The 16,877-nt window shown below is 38.1% G+C and overlaps 2 long non-coding RNA genes across 2 annotated transcripts in view; one reads left to right on the top strand and one right to left on the bottom strand.

Moving 5' to 3' along the window:
- The window catches only part of LOC141278201 (uncharacterized), a 43,330-nt gene that overhangs the window by 23,831 nt on the left and 2,622 nt on the right, over positions 1-16,877 (top strand). The window contains exons 3-4 of the long non-coding RNA XR_012330548.1: positions 465-557; positions 6,858-7,040. This is a non-coding gene — a long non-coding RNA (uncharacterized lncRNA). The remainder of the gene's footprint in view (positions 1-464; positions 558-6,857; positions 7,041-16,877) is intronic.
- Positions 1,757-16,877, bottom strand: part of LOC117311591 (uncharacterized) — a 33,929-nt gene continuing 18,808 nt past the window's right edge. Inside the window, exons 3-4 of the long non-coding RNA XR_004525847.1 lie at positions 9,142-9,202; positions 1,757-3,143 (exon numbers count right to left, since the gene is read on the bottom strand). This is a non-coding gene — a long non-coding RNA (uncharacterized lncRNA). The remainder of the gene's footprint in view (positions 3,144-9,141; positions 9,203-16,877) is intronic.

Raw genomic sequence — 16,877 nt, 5'->3', positions numbered from 1 at the left:
GAGACAAAAACCGCTTTATTGCTTTAGCAGCTAAGCTCTGTACTGTTTTTGAAATATGATATTGTAGAACTGTCTTTAGCTTTTTAGCTCTGGGGAGATGTGGAACATGTTGAAATCAGAACTTATTTGTGCCCCATCTAAAAAAAATATTCATCTGGGTTCTCTTTTAAACTTTCTTTGGAGGATGTTTTTCTTCAACATGAAATGTATCTGTAAGTGGAAATCATTTCCTGAAGAGTTCTGAGCTTTGACAAGTCACAATAAATGTCCCACTATCTCTTAAGTAAGAGCTTTCTAAGTGTTACGTTATAAAGCCCAGTGTATAATAATGAATGTTAATCCTAGGCCCTTAAGCAATATTTTTTAGGGGAGATGGATTAAAAAGTGGGTACCCATCATCATTTTTTGACAAATTGTAAGATATTTCTGTGACTTTTCCCCTTTTTCTGTGTTCTCCTTTTCAGTTCTCTGTCAATGGCATAAGAAGTTGCTGCTCTCACGAGCTGAATCTGAGGTTCAGGGGAAACTGAATTAATGATGTATATTTTAAAAGAAAGGTTTGTAAAGGTCTTCCTGTATAAACTATCAAAAAGAAAGAAAAAGAGAGAGTGCACATATTTTGTAGGCTGTAGTATGCCTAGCACATATTTATGGTCTGTCATTCCATCATCTGGTCATTAGCAGTTGATTTCGCTGTTATGGTTGCTTTTAATAATTCCTGTCTCTTTTGAGTTCTAGAAAAATAATTTGTGTATCCTAATTGGCCATCTTTGCCTTATTTCTTTGAATTATGAAAATTTTAGTCATTCCTATACCCCAAATAATCAAATTACTGTGCTAATAAAAACAGATTGCATATACTTAGGCCACAGACTCTACTATCATGTGCTGCAAGAAACACTGTTGCTTTCCTAAATCACATTAAATGTAATAAAGAATTTCTTTCATGCATAAAGAAATAGGTCCTGAACAATGTTAGAGAAACATTATGCAATGTGGAAAAGAATGGGGCAAGGAATCAAGGAAATAGCTTGATAAAGTACTGACAGGAGTAAATTTAGAAAACTTCTACTTCTTTTCATTGAATATATAGATATATAAATTTAAACACTTCAATAAACATCAGATAATACTAGCTTACTTTTTGGTTATTTATTATACCCCTAATGTGTGCACAGAATTCTGCTGGAGGAACTCAGAAACAGTTAAAACTAAGACCTACAGTGTAATAGTCAAACCGGTGCCCAAATGTACATGTTTTCCAGGTGATTGGCTATACAACATATTGTTTGATTTGGCAGATTTTCTCCAAGTTCTCTTAGAACCTTTACAATAGCTAAATGATGGGATATTTCTATTAGCTATCTATGAAGCTGACTATGAGGTTATTGTGACAGAAATTAAGTACTAGGAAATGACTTGCAATAACCTTATCATTAAACTGAGTGTGAGAACTGAAATTCTCCATGCTGACCCAATCCCAATCTTTGAATGGCCTTTTATTTAATGAGTGGTTTGTCTCCTCCTTCATCTTTTCCATTGGTTATCTGATGCCTTCTCTAGCAGCAGCCCTCCGAGCATTGCAAATCAATATTCTGTACTCCCATTGTGTGCAAGGCCTCCTGTGTTAACTTTGAATCCACTGCTTCCACTTTGTGCCTTTATGGAGAGAAAAATTGGAGACAAAGTGTATTCTTTTTTTGCATCTTATCATTTTTATATTTTCTCTTTCTGTTGAAAATTTGCCATCCTGTCAAATAAAATACAATACAATTTACAAAGTCAAACCAAACCCAGCATATTCACATATGGTAATTCCTTTCTGAATATTTCATCTATCCTTCAATTTGTAACAAGGCATTCTGGTTGTCAGTGCTGAGACTTATCAATGCAACTGTGTGCAGTTTAACAAACTCAGTCTCTCTAGTGCCTATCCCAGAGGTATTTTTTGTTTTTTTCTTTCTTTGTGCTCTGTGCAGGCAAAGACTCCTTTGCCGCCATAGAATCCTTGGGGATGTGATCGGCCTCTTGAGAGAAATATTCCTTTGTGTGAAGAAATGATCTGTCAGGATAGGCTAGGCTAGCAGCAAGTCCTAGTAGTGTTTGAACCATCACATCAAGAATTTTAGCAGCACCTGTATGCATTTGGAAGGAGAGAAAAGGGGATAAGTGTAAAAGAACTGTATTGCTAGGTCTCCAGCCCCTCTGTTCTTGTGCTAAAAAGAGACTAGATGAGGAGCCCCACGAGTGCTTTAAATTTGCTTCTCAAACTTTAGCAAGCATGAACATCATCTGGAAAGCTTGTAAACCAGAATTCTGAGATTCTGATTTGGTAAATTTAGAGTGTGGCCAGAGATTTTGAAATTTAACAAGCCCCCAGTTCATCTGATACTGCAGATATATGGACCACATTTTGAGCAGTTCTGCTGTAAAGCACAGCCTGTCAGATTTTAGTGAGCATCACAATCAATTAAGGTTCATTAAAACACAGATTGCTGGGCTCTGCCCCCAAGGATTCTGACTCATAATTCTCAATGAGGGCCCAAGAATTTGTATTTCTAACAAATTCCCAGGTAATGTTGAAGCCACTGGTCCCGGGACCACACTGTGAGAACCACTGCTCTAAAGAATGGAGGTAAATAGTCACTAGCACTGTGTGTGGGGGTCTGAGGAGTCTTAGTAGCAGCTTTGGGACAGAGCCAATCTGGAGACAGATTGAGGTGCTCTAAGTGACAGCTGTGACATTAAGGTTCTAGCAGTCCACAGGATTATTGGAGACATTTTGGAGACATGTTGCATTTTGTTCAAACCAAATTTTATTTGAATCTCAAAGAACAAGTATTGACCTAAAACAAATAGACTGCCAGTTATTTCTCTAGCCAAAAAATGTGTTGTTTTTTTTTTAGGATTAGCAGAGAATTGCAATTTGGCGTCTGCCAAACTGGTAAGCCACAAGAAATCCCCCTGTATAGTAAGAGAAGAACTCTTTTACAGAGAGGAAAAAGGAAGTTGAGAGAGCTATAGTAAACACAGAGTCCACTTTTCATTGGCTGATTTGTTGTCAGGAAAGAGGAATCTTTCTTCTTCCTGTTGGGCTGTTATCTTCACAAGGCGTGAGAGCTCCTCCTTCTGGTCTCCCAACTCTGTTTAAATGAGGTTTCTGTTTATTAATTTTTTACTCAAGATAACTTCACCTAACACTTGGTTCGTAAAATTTAGAACAAAGAAAGTGCAGTGTTCCAGGCATGACTCTAATTATACTTAAGATAGTCTCCCTTTGGGGGATTCGTAAAAAGGTATAAGAAGAAAGAAGGCTAAGTGAAACACTCGCTTTGCCAGTATGAGTGACTAAATGGATGGGATGGGGGACAAACTTACCTTACTTAGGCCATGTGAGTAAAATAAAAGAAGGAAGGCTTTGGCTGTGATACTTTAATGAGAGTAGTTATGCTTAAAACACCCCCAAAGAACCCCATTTTCTTTATTTTTGAAGTGGAATACTTACCTCTTTACACCATAGTGTCAAGGGTAAAGTGTTTTCATCATATCAGGAGAGTCTCTCTCAGAATACTTCAAAGTATCAATAACTCTCTTAATAGTAATCTATTCATATGCATTTCTGTTCAATCTCAGAAATCAGTGTCTCTAAGGAAACCCTATATCCAGTGCTCCATTGGTATAAAACCTCTTTCTGTGACAGGGATATTCTCAACAGAAGGCTGGGAATCAGCCTATCATGGGGATGCTAGATCAGAATAACATGGTAGGAAAATGCCACACATCCTCCTGATGTTCTGATGTTGCTTCTTAGGTGAGAGACTCCTTCCCCAACTCTCTTCCCTCCCACACTGAGAATTCTAGCCAGCTTTATGGATGAGGAATATGTGAGAATCCTTAGGGATGTTGAGGTAGAGAAAAAGTAATTAAATACTGTATTTGAGCCTGGTGCATTAAGATTATGTTCATAGATTCCATCCACTGAGAGTTTTCATCAAGTCAGACTCTGCCTTTCCTTTAAGCCATGTATTTTCCTCTTGTGGGAAACTTGAGGAGATAGCTAAATGGTTGAGCAGAAAATATTCCTCCTTGCTCTAAATAACTCAAAGTGGAAATATGCCTATCAACTGTGGGTAAGTTGGGCTAACTTCTCGTATACAAAGAATGCGCATATCCTCATCAATACCTTATAGAGAAAGACACAACTACAATTTGACCCCCATCTGTAAAAATCCTTCAGGATACAGGGGGGACAGGACAATTGCAGCTTATGTATGTTTGCTTGAAGCCAGTGATTAAAATTCTTTCCCAAATTTGGGCTGATTCCTACTAAGTCAAGATTTGGAATTTGGGAACTGGAGAGCTAATATTCTGCTTCTCAAACATGCCCAAGTAATGATTGCTTGAATCAAGTACATCACTATTAAAGTTATGACAATCCTGCCTTTTGGTTCATTACCTTTTAAGAAGGTAATGAATTTGAAAAACATCCCATTGAACTTCTTTTTAAAAAAAATAAATTTATGTATGTATGTATGTATGTATGTGTGTATGTATGTATGTATGTATGGCTGCGTTGGGTCTTCACTGCTGCCCACGGGCTTTCTCTAGTTGTGGAGAGTGGGGGCTACTCTTTGTTGTGGTGCGTGGGCTTCTCATTGCAGTGGCTTCTCTAGTCGTGGAGCACAGGCTCTAGGCACACAGGCTTCAGTAGTTGTGGCTCGTGGCTCTAGAGCAAGTGCAGGCTCAATAGTTGTGGCCCACAGGCTTAGTTGCTTCATGGCATGTGGGATCTTCCCGGACCAGGGCTCGAACCCATGTCCCCTGCATTGGCAGGCAGATTCTTAACCACTGCATCACCAGGGAAGTCCCTGAACTTCTTTTTAACAATCTAAAATGAAGATAAATTTAGATAAATACCAAGAATTAATCATGAAAAGAAGATAGAGCAATATTGAATAAAAGTGATATGGTTTGCATATAAAACGCAGTTCACCTCAGTTCAACAAACATTTATTGAATGTATATTATATTCCAGGTACTGGTGACAGAGATGAATAAAGTACTGTTCCTGTTTTCAGTTAATCCCAGATAAGGGGTAGGGGGAACTGATATAAACAAATAATACAGGCAGAAATAGGAGGTAGAATGTGGTAGTGGGCAATGTATAGACTTTGGAGATAGACAGGTCTGGAGTACAATTCTGGGTCTTACTTTAATTTTGTGGCTTTGAATAAGCTACTCTACTCTTCTAAAGTAACCTTTGTTATTTGTTTTATCATCTCTGGAACAAATGGAAGCTAATAATAATAAAAACTATGTATAAGGTACAAAGGTAATACAGTAGAGAAAATGATTTTGGTGAACTGATCAGGGAAGACTTCAAAGAGGAGGTTGTACCTCCAAAGTGTTTTGACACATGAATAGGAAATTTCCAGGTAGACAATATTTGTGAAAGGACTCCAGGTAGAGGAAATTACACTTTCAAAAGCATAGGAAGTGGAAACTGAAAAATAATAACAGTTTAATATTGCTGTTGCTTATTTGTGGATAGTAATTTGAGATGGGGCTTGAGAGGAGGCAGGGGCTAGTTCCTCATCCCAGCCTGTGCTCTGATAAGAAGTTTGGACTTGATCCTTTAGATCAGAGATGGAAGCTGTGTTTTTTTGTAAAGAGTTTTCTGTTTTGGTTTTGCTTGAGTTTTGTTTATATCACCCAAGGTTTAAAAATAGGGATATTTCATTTAAAATCCCAGGTTTTTTCTGACTTCTCTTAGAAATTTGCCACATCGAATCTGCATTTGCTCATGGCAACAACTGGGTGAAATAGAGGCTGCCCCCACAGGGGGGGCATGTGCTTTCTTGCTATTGATGGGCAATGAGGAAACTTGGAGGTTTTAAGTAGGTTGGTTATATGGCAGGATATGTCATAGGGCTGTCTTTGTCTCTTCCTAACACAGTTGAGGGAGAGGAGGCCAGGAATCGAGAAGAGGTGATTGGACATAACACCTTCCAAGGACAGGTTAATGGAAGAGGGATTTGTAATGTTATTCAGGTTGGTAAGGACAGACATACTTTTTAAAAAAACAAAACAAAGTAAGGTTAAACATTACTCTAGGAGAGGGGATATGAATGTCATACATAAACCCTCTTGACTGTTACTGGCTGGAGAGTAATCCTTGCAGGATAAGATCTCTGGTTTTTTTTTTGTTTTTTTTTTTTTGAAGATACCTCTTAAGAAAAACAAAAATAAAAATTAAGCTGCAATACAAAATGGTGATCACTCCTAATGTCCTTTCTCACCTCTTGTAAGAACTGGAAGTTCCCCTTCTTCCCCTTAGTCAGCAGTAGAAGTAGATAGAGAATGAATGGTTATGGCAGACTCACAACTCAAAACCAGCAACACTCAGCATACAACTTGGAGACCATAAAGATTTCCAAAATCCAAGAAGATGCCAGAAACCTAATAATTGCTGGGGGGAGGTTCACTATCCATGAAGGGAGGAGGAAGAAGAAGTTAAAAACTCCAGGCACAGGGGAGTCAAGAAGAGGGTAACATGAGGAAGAGAGAGGAAGTGGTCTGTGGGGAGACACTCTGCGATTGAAGGGAACATCCATGTGGACACATGCTGAAGGTCTAGGAAGGGACCTTCAAGAATGGGGATTAGATAAAATAAGGATGCAAAGCTATCCAAAGTCCACCCTGACCCCACCCTACCACTCTATACAATTTGTATTTTATCCTCTGAAACCTCAGGTAAATAGCTCTTTGGATCTTCTTTAGATTAACTGGTTAGAAAGACGAGAAAATACTCTCCCTCCAGCCCAGAATGACAGGCATCATCATCTTTCCTATTACAGATTGGGCAGCAAGAGGAGCCCCTTGTGGACTTCACACAACCAGAGAAGGAGGCAGAGTGCTTCCCTGACCATCTTCTTCATTCCCCAGAGGAGCAATACACACCTCTCCAGCTGTGGGCTGAAGATAAAGTGCCTGGGTTACAGATAAGATACATCGCTGGCTGAAGAGTACTGAGTGATTTGGTATGTGCATGTACAAGATTGGAGACAGCGGTTTAGAGGCTATCAATTAGAAGATTTTTGAAATAGTTTAAAGAAAGAGGAGGGCCTGAATTAACCTTAGGTATATGAATAGAAAGGAGATGGCTTCATGATATCTCATATCTCTGGGGCTTTGCATGTTCCTCTTACTTCACCTGGAGTAGATTGCCCTCACTCCCTTATCCATTCAAACTCAGTGCTACCTCCACTGTGAAGATTTCCTTAAGAATACTCAGATATTTCTTCTCTGTATACTTTCTACCCTATAAATAACTTAATTTTAACAAGGAGGTATTTTGTTGAAACCCTGTTTGCCTGCTCACCAGAATTTAAGTTTCTTAAAGCTAGGGCAGAATGTCTTTGAGAACTGTGATCACCTACATCAGCGTGACATAGTTACTAGGACTGAGAACAGAGACCACCTTTGTCAATATGAGTTAGTGTTTTGCGCCAGGAAACATTTGCCCAAAAAAGATAAGACTGTAAACCAATAAATAGTCTTACTATTTGCGTCAGGTAATTCCTGCAAATCAATTTATCTGAGACAACAGTCTGCTCATCTAGACAAATAGCTCACTTATCAAACAGCAGTTTATGATGACCAATTGTAAACTATTATGTCATGACCACTGCTCAATCCCAATCAGCTTTCTGCTTTGAAAGACCATTTTTCAACCACCTGAACCTAGACCCCTGACCCCTTATCAATATCTTCTCTTCTGTGACCCTGCTAAGACTGTCAAAGAGATATTCTCTCTTACTATAGAAAAGCACATTGTCTGGTGGTGATATTTTGGGGTATTCAGCACCGTTAGTCTTAATCCAGACTAGACTAGCATATAGTAGTGCTTAATAAATACCTGTTGAAAGAAGTATTGAACAGCGAAAATCAATATAACATGGTGCTTTGACTGGATGGGGGCAGGTGGGGAAAGAGCCAGGGAGTCAGAGATGCTTCCAAAGTACTAAGTGTTAACTTGCGCCATCACTTAACATGGCAAAAACACAAGAGCAGATATTCAGTGAAAAGATGGTGATTTCAACTCTAGACATGTCGACTTTGCAATTCCTGTGATGTGGAAATAGAGATGTTCGATTCAGTGCTCATTGATGGAAGACCCCAGATATAAGTTTTGTGGGGGAGACAGGGAACTTGTTTTCTTAATCATTGGTTCTCAAAGTGTGGTCTTCAGACCAGCAGCAGCAGCATCACCTTGGGACTTGTTTGGAAATGCAAATTTTGGGGCACCACAACAGACCCACTGAATTGAAAACTGTGGATGGGGTTCAACTATCTGTGTTTTAATAAGCCTTCCAGGTGCTCTGATGCACCATAAAATTTGAGAACTATTGCCTTAGAGATTAATCACAACCACGAAGATCTAAGACAAGATTTTACCCAAACTTCTGATGATGTGCTTTCTAAGGCATGGTAATCCTGTGTTCTTTGCATGAGCAGGTCTTCTCTAACATGGTGGCCTGAGAGGCTGTATAGCAAAGCAATTAAATATCTTACTTACTGCATCTGAATCTGGCTATACTACTTTCTTCTTGTGTGCCTTAGGGAGTCAGTTGCTTAACCTTTCTGAGCCTATGTTCCTCATCTGTAAAATGGGAACACTAATGATACCTACCTCATTGAGTTCTTATAATTAAATGAGTTAATATACATAAAGTGTTTAAATCTATAATAAGTTTAGTGCTTTTAAAATCTTTACTTCTTGAGAAAGTCACTGCCCTTTTATCTACTTAACTAAATATTTTCTGTCTTTACATGTTCACCTCAAAGCTCTCACCTGTTGAAAGCTTCTTTCTACTGGTTAGCCATAGCATTAATTATCTTACTTGACCCGTGGGAGGTATTCAACAAATTATTAGTTGAGTGAATGCACAGTCTAGTCCTCATTTCCTTATTTCTTCTCTGAGTTTTATAGTTTTTATTATCAGTACTCTTGTTTTTGCACTAAATTATACATTGTTGTATTTATGCCCTGCTTCCTGATTATAAGCTCTTGGAGGGGAAGTATTATGTCTTGCTTCCTGATTATAAGCTCTTGGAGGGGAAGTATTATGCCTTACTTACCTTGTCCACCTACACAGCACCTGGCACAGTGTTGACAACATAAATGAAATTCAGTAATACTCTGTGAAAAATAAAAAACTGAATTTATTTTGGTCTCAGATCCATTTACTAAGTTTTTTGTAATTTCCTATCCCCCAACCCCTCCATTACAATTTCAAGATCTTAAATCTCTACTGTCACTTTCTCCCAAGAATCACAAGATGAAAAGAACAGGGATTCTTTTCCTATTTCTGTTGTCATCCAGTAAGATGACTCATTATTTTGAGTCTCCATGTCAATGTCATGTCTCTCTCTCTCTCTCAATGCACCTGTAAGACTAAGATACACCTTTAAGACTCAATACACCTTTAAGACTAAGATATGCTGTTACTTACCTTTTATATAGCCTTATTTTTACCAGCAGCTTCCGTCAGCTTTCCTTTAACCTTTTTTTTTTAAACATCTTTATTGGAGTATAATTGCTTTACAATGTTGTGTTAGTTTCTGCTGTATAACAAAGTGAATCGGCTATATGTATACATATATCCCCATATCTCCTGCCTCTTGCGTCTCCCTCCCACCCTCCCTATCCCACCCCTCTAGGTGGTCACAAAGCACCAAGCTGATCTCCCTGTGCTATGCAGCTGCTTCCCACTAGCTATCTGTTTTACATTTGGTAGTGTATATATGTCAATGCTACTCTCTCACTTCGTCCCAGCTTACCCTTCCCCCACCCCGTGTCCTCAAGTCCATTCTCTACGTCTGCGTCTTTATTCCTGTCCTTCCCCTAGGTTTGTCAGAACCATTTTTATTTTTTAGACTCCATATATATGTGTTAGCGTACGGTATTTGTTTTTATCTTTGTGACTTACTTCACTCTGTTTGACAGACTCTAGGTCCATCCACTTCACTATGAATAACTCAGTTTCGTTCCTTTTTATGGCTGAGTAATATTCCATTGTATATATGTGCCACAACTTCTTTATCCATTCTGATAAGCTCACTGCTTTGTGTAGCCCTGAGTTGAAATTCTGCTGGCATGGAGGATTGAAAATGTCCCTTCTTATATAGTTATGAAGCTCCTTTAAACATACAGAAAATTAGTATAATGTATATAATGAAAGAAGGCACACTTTGGAGGCAAATAAATCTGAGATCAAAATGTTAGCTCTGTTACTAATTTGCCATATGGCCTTGAGTAAACTACTCAACATGTCTGGGTCAATTTACTGGTCTATAAGCAGGGATGTAAATATTTACCTTATAGTGTTATGTGAAGAGATTAAATAAGGTAAATTATATATTGTACTCAGCATATGGAAGGTATTTAATTAGTGGTGAATATTATTACAAAGCAAAGGAAAAGAGCAAAATACTGTAAACTTCAGAAACAGAGTCTACTTTAGAGTCTATACATTGTCATTATCTATAAAATATGATCCTTGATATTGTGGACATTAGTTCAATTCTGAAATTCTATTTAATCAAGCATCGCCCCATCAAATCTCAAATCACTTTGCCTTTGACAATTGATCCTCAAATAAAGTTTTCTAACTAATTATGTAACTGAAGGGTCTCTCTCCCTAAGTGTGAAGGGAACCTACCATACTTTACCCTGAAAACTGTTCACTGCTCACCTTAGGCAAAGGCTGGCTACAGTTAACTGCTTATTCACTAACTAAGTCTGTTTCCTCCCCTGGGAAACCTTCAGTGTCCTTCCTTTAGGATCTGTTAGGAATAGTTTTTCTCCCCAAGGGCTCTTCCAATCTTTTCATAAGACTCTAGTGGAGACAGTGAGAAACTGGAAATCCAATGACATACTTTTTTTCTTCTCTAGAAGCACGTATGTATTCAAAAGAAAAACAGAAAAGCTATTCTAGGCAAGCAAGGTCCAGTGGTCCTGGGTGACTGAGAGAGTTCTGAAGGGCTGTTTGGAGATAAAAATATAGTGAAATACAAACATGTCACATGGTTTCTAGGGATCTCTATCTATATTTTTTTCCTGCAACGTACCTGGAATAAAATTCCTGATTAAAATTCTGAATCCAATTGTAAGTACCACTAACTGATAGATAAGAATAGCTATCCTCATTCCTGCCCTCCTCCATCATCTCCTGCAAGGACCCACCAAGAGGGAAACGGAATTCTTAAATAACTTGGGGTTCAGAAGTGTAGGCAGAGAAGAGCTAGGGCTGGTTTATAGAAGTTGACTTCAAAGAAGGACTCATGTCTAGACAGAGGGCAGACTTTGCTGCAGGCCTTCTTCACATTTCTTCTTCATATTGCCAAATAGAGCTTCATTTTTATTAGTAAACTTTCTATATTTTAAAAGGGGTCTAGAAACTCAAGTCATTCACACACAGACATGAATTACTTACTTGAATTCAATTAAGTTATTACTGTCTGGTTGTCTACATTATGAAACCTATCACAGATGTGTGATAGTTTGAATAGAAGAGTGAACCATTGACACCTATAAATAATGGTTAAACTGATTAAGTTACAGCTAAATATACTTTGTGCTGTAATTAGTTTTTGTTCTCTGTCCCTCCTTCTCCTATGGAGAAAAGTGAAGGAGTATTTTTCATTTTCATATAAACATGGTTCTCAGTCCTTTCACTTATGACTATAAAGAAGTATGTGTGGAGTCAGGAATAGTCAGAATGTTCTCACTTAAAATTTAATTTTCATTTATGAAGGTGCCCTACTGGCATTTGCACTTCCAAGTTATTTCCATGCTCTTTCCCTGTCATGGTTTTATCTTTTGCCTTAACATCCCTTTTAATATCTTGAAAAATTAGCCTACATTTACTTCTACTTCCTCTCCCTCATTTGTTTTTCAAATCTTTGTAATCCAAATTTTGACCCCACCATTTTACTAATGCACTTCTCAGAGCAAAAAGTATCCTCCTGTTAGTTAAATTGAAAGCCTCCTCTCTGTTCTCATTCATTCAATTTTACTGCAGAATTGAATCATCTTCTCATAGCTTCAATTTAGTGGTTTTTCTCCCATCTCTTAGAACATCTGATTTACTCATTTCTCTTCTAGTGCCCATCCTTCAACGTTCTTTCACAGCTTAAACCAGTGGTTCTCAGCCTTGGCTGCACATTTTAAACATTAATGATGCCTGCATCCCCCTCCCAGAGTTTCTGATTCAGTTGTTCTGGGGCGTAGCCTAAGTACTGGCTGTTATTAACAGTTCCCCAGGCATTTCTAACACTCTGCCAGGAATGAGAACTGTTTTAAACTGTAACTCAGATTTCAGGGGAGCCTCTTAACTATCTTGGAGGCTCAAACAAAATTGGCTCAAGCTCTCATCCCATGGGAAGGCTCAGGACCTCTTTAAGATAACTGTAAATCCTGAGGGCTGACATTCTCATGGCCTTCTGGTTCCAAGTTCCTAACCTCCTGAACGTTTGGTATCATTTGCATCTCACCTTCTAAATCAACTGGTCCTCTTGCCTTTGGCTCTACACAAGTCATGATGTAGAACTCAGCCTCCTTTCTTTGCCATCTCCATGAACCATACATTGAAGACAGTTTTATGGTGGCAGACTTTACTGCAGGTTTGTCAGTGTCAGGATTTGGGGTCAATGTAACAGTTTTACATTAAAGCAAATAGACAAGGGCAATTTCTATGTAGACTCCAATCTCCAGCCATATACCTGAGTTTTCCCTTGCCTGTAAAATCCTTCTCACACTTTAATTATCCTCATAATAGTATGAGGATAAGTAATTTAATTAGTAATTTAGATTTCCATTCCTTTTGGTACCTCTTAGCAGGAGTCTTCTCTTACTACTGTTTTAAAGTGGAATGGGGTAGTATGTAGATTAACTTTTACTCTGATATAAATAACATCTCCTCATGCCTCTTTCCTTACCCCTACCTTCCTTAGAAGACAGAAGTTCCTACATTCACTTCTGGTTTTAAACTTTTTTTTTTTTTAATCCGGCAGCACATGGCTTAGTGATCCATTACTATGGTAGGCAGAATCCTAAGATGTCCCCTCAAGATTCCCATCCTCTGGTTATTCAATCAAACACTTATGTAGGTACTGCTGTGAAGGAACTTTGCAGATGTAATTAAGATTATGGACCTTAAAATAGGGAGATAATATTGGATTATCCATGTGGGTCCAATCTAATCACATGAGCTCTGAAAAGCAGGGGTCAACAGACCAGAAAGGCCTGCCAAAGACTCAAGAACATGAAAGATCTTTATGTGTGATGAAGACATTTCAATCAATGATATACTGGACTTCTAGGCTAGGTTGCATAGTAAATGCATGATTTGTTCACTCACTCCCTGTGGTCCAAATGTATAGCAACAATGGAACATAAAAAGAAAGAAGAGAAAGATCCAGTTTCAAAAACAAAATAATCATCGCTATGAACTGAGAAAGTAATAAAGCACAATACAGTGAACAGGGCTAAATCTCCAGCTTATTGGTCTCTTGAGTCATTTGTGCCTGAGATGTGGAATCTTGTAGGGTAAAGGGTGGAGGAAGGTAAGTCAGAAGTCAGATGTTGGGGTTAGACTGTCTCCCTTATGAAAGGAACCTTAAAAATAACACACTATACCTGATCTCTGCTTTAGGCTTTGAGAAAGTTGTGGGCTTAGGGAGGCAGAACGAAATAGACATAAGACATGGGACCAATAAATGAGGCAAGTTATCCCTTGTTCTGTGACCAAACCGGCAAAATCTACAATATTTCCATAAACAGGACCCCAAATCACTGTGATAAGGTCCTGGTTGTGGTTCTGGAGGGCTGCAAGAGGCAACTGCAAAGTCAGTAGACTGCCAGGGATATTGCAGACGGGGTGAAAAATGAAAAGAGAAAAAGCCTCTATTCACAATGTATTTGTAATTTGTCTCCACCTCTTACCTACTCCCCGCCCCCACCACCAAGTAGTCTAGAAGAAATCTAATGCCAGGACAGATAGATGACAAAATCAATGGTCAAAGCAGAAATTTACTCCGGATTAAAAATAAAAATTTTAAATAAGCATGCTTAGAATGTTCAAAGAGATGAATGAGGCATAGTTTCCATTTTTAAAAGACAACAGATTATTAATACCAGACAAAAATGAAATAAAATAGGTAAATATGAAATAGAATTGATTATAAATCTTAGAAATGAAAAATACAGTCATTGAAATAAAAAAGTAATTACTTCAGTTTTCTGTTATAGTGTAAAAAACTATCCCCAAATGTAGCAGCAGTCTTCCGATCATTTTGGGTCTGGACCTTAGGCAGTGCTCAATTAGTAGCATTTGCAGGGGTGACTTAGTTGGCTGCAGTCAGCTGGGCTATAGGGTTCCAGGAGCCTTCATTTACAAGCCTCAGGGTTTTACCATGTGGCTTTTTCTCTCCACCTTGTGTCCTTTCATTCATTAGTGTAGTCCATGCTTCTTTAAAGCATGGCGGCTGGTTTCCTTGAGAGAGTATGAAAGCAGAAGCGCCAGACCTCTTAAAGGACTGGAACTGGTACATGCCTTTTGGGCTACAGTCTACTGGTCAAACAAGTCATAGGACTGATGCAGATTCATGTGGAAGGGACACAGACTCAATCTCTTCCCGACAGGAATAGCAAAGTCTCACAGCAAAAAGCATGTATACATATATACTACCAAATGTAAAATAGTTCGCTAGTGGGAAGCAGCAGCATAACGCAGAGAGATCAGCTCCGTGCTTTGTGACCACCTTAGAGGGGTGGGATGGGGAGGGTGGGAGGGAGGCTCAAGAGGGAGGGAATATATGCATGCATATGGCTGATTCACTTTGTTGTGCAACAGAAACTAACAGTATTGTGAAGCAATTATACTCCAATAAAGATCTATTTAAAAAAAAAAAAAAGAACGTGGGATGGGAGGTAGTGTGTGATCATCTTTGGAAACACAATCAACCACAGCAGTAGATGGGATAAACTTCATAGAGAAAAAAATTAGTGAATTGGAAGATGGTATTGAAGAATTAACCCAGAAAACAGCATGAAAAATAGACATAAACAAAATGAAAGGGCAGTTAAGAGAATAGATTGATGGTTAGAATAGTGTTGAATGAATGACAAAGAAGCAATATTTGTTGAGATACCTGCTAAAAATTTTCCAAAACTGAAGAAGTAATGAGACCTAAGGTCAAAGTAACTGGATAACAAGCAAAATAAATGGTGATAAATCTATACCTAGATATACTATAATCAAACTGCAAAATGTCTGAGAAAAAAAATGATTTAAAGCTCTTGGAGAGTTACTCTACAATGGAATGAAAAATGAAACCTAGACTGTTACATTCCAGAATGCAATGGAATGTATTCAATGTACTGAGAGAGAATAATCTTCAGTCTAGAATTTATATCTAATTAACTATAAATCAAGAATGCTGGCAAATATAAGACATTTTCAGTCATTGTTAGCCTTAAAAAATTTATGATCCAGGCTCCAGTTAACTTTGCAAGACAAAAAATGAACTGAAAGCAAAGGATACAAGAAATAATAGAAATCACAGAAATTGATAATATATGTTGGTAAATTTAATTATATACAGTTAAAACAAATAATTGTACTCTTGTGTTTTGAAAATTGTTGATATTAAAATTTTAAACAAAATAATAAGATGGGGTGGTGTTGTAAAAGACTGCCAAGGTTCTTGTCATTGTCGGGAGAATCAAAATGTGGAATAACTGTAGGCTTTGTGAGAACAGTTTATGGTTAATTACATATGTTAAAATTTAAGATTAAGATCTAAGATTAAAAACCAGCAGAGTTTTGTGCAGAAAATATAGAATACTTTATCAAATCAACCAAAGATAAAGAATTAAAAAGAAAAGATACAGGAAGTTAACAGAAAAAATAAAGATGTCAGAAATAAGTCCAAATATATCTGAAATCACAATAGTAAAATTAGATTAAACTCATTTATGAAAGAAATATGGTCAGATTAGATTTTTAAAAATCTAACTGTATGCTGCTTACAAATAAAAAGCTGTGTAGCAAAAAATATAATTTAAGGCAAAAAGGGTGAATAGACATAGTAGCTCTACATAGTAATACAATGAACAGTCAATCACGAAGACATAATAATCATAACTCTTTTTTCATTCACATCAAAGCCTCAAGATATATAAAACCCGGGCTTCCCTGGTGGCGCAGTGGTTGAGAGTCCGCCTGCCGATGCAAGGGGACGGGGGTTCGTGCCCCGGTCCGGGAAGACCCCACATGCCGCAGAGCGGCTAGGCCCATGAGCCATGGCTGCTGAGCCTGCGTGTCCGGAGCCTGTGCTCCGCAACGGGAGAGGCCACAACAGTGAGAGGCCCGCGTACCGCAAAAAAAAAAAAAAAAAAAAAAGATATATAAAACCCAAACTGACAGAATTAGAAAGACAACTGGATAGGTCCTCAATCAAAATGAGATTTTAAAGGTATTCTGTTAGAAGTGGGTAACTTATGATGTCACAGACAAAAAATTAATAATGGTGTATAGCAGAACTTTTGTGTGCCCCATGGGTTACCAGTATGCTAATATATTGTCCTCACCTTGTGATTGCTGAGTGGCCCTGGAGCACCTGGAACATCCCTCCACTCCCTAGAGTTATGAGCTTCTTAAAACATTTATAAAACTGATCATGTACCAGCTCAAACTGGTGAGAAAACATTAAAAAAGAAAACATAACATCTAGCATAGGAAATGGAACCAGAAACTTAGTACATTCATACACAGTTTCTAGGTATTTAAATTGGTATAAACTCTCTGCAC

Source organism: Tursiops truncatus, chromosome 3, assembly GCF_011762595.2.
Source record: "Tursiops truncatus isolate mTurTru1 chromosome 3, mTurTru1.mat.Y, whole genome shotgun sequence".
NCBI lineage: Eukaryota > Metazoa > Chordata > Mammalia > Artiodactyla > Delphinidae > Tursiops > Tursiops truncatus.
This window is presented reverse-complemented; position numbering and strand designations above follow the sequence as displayed.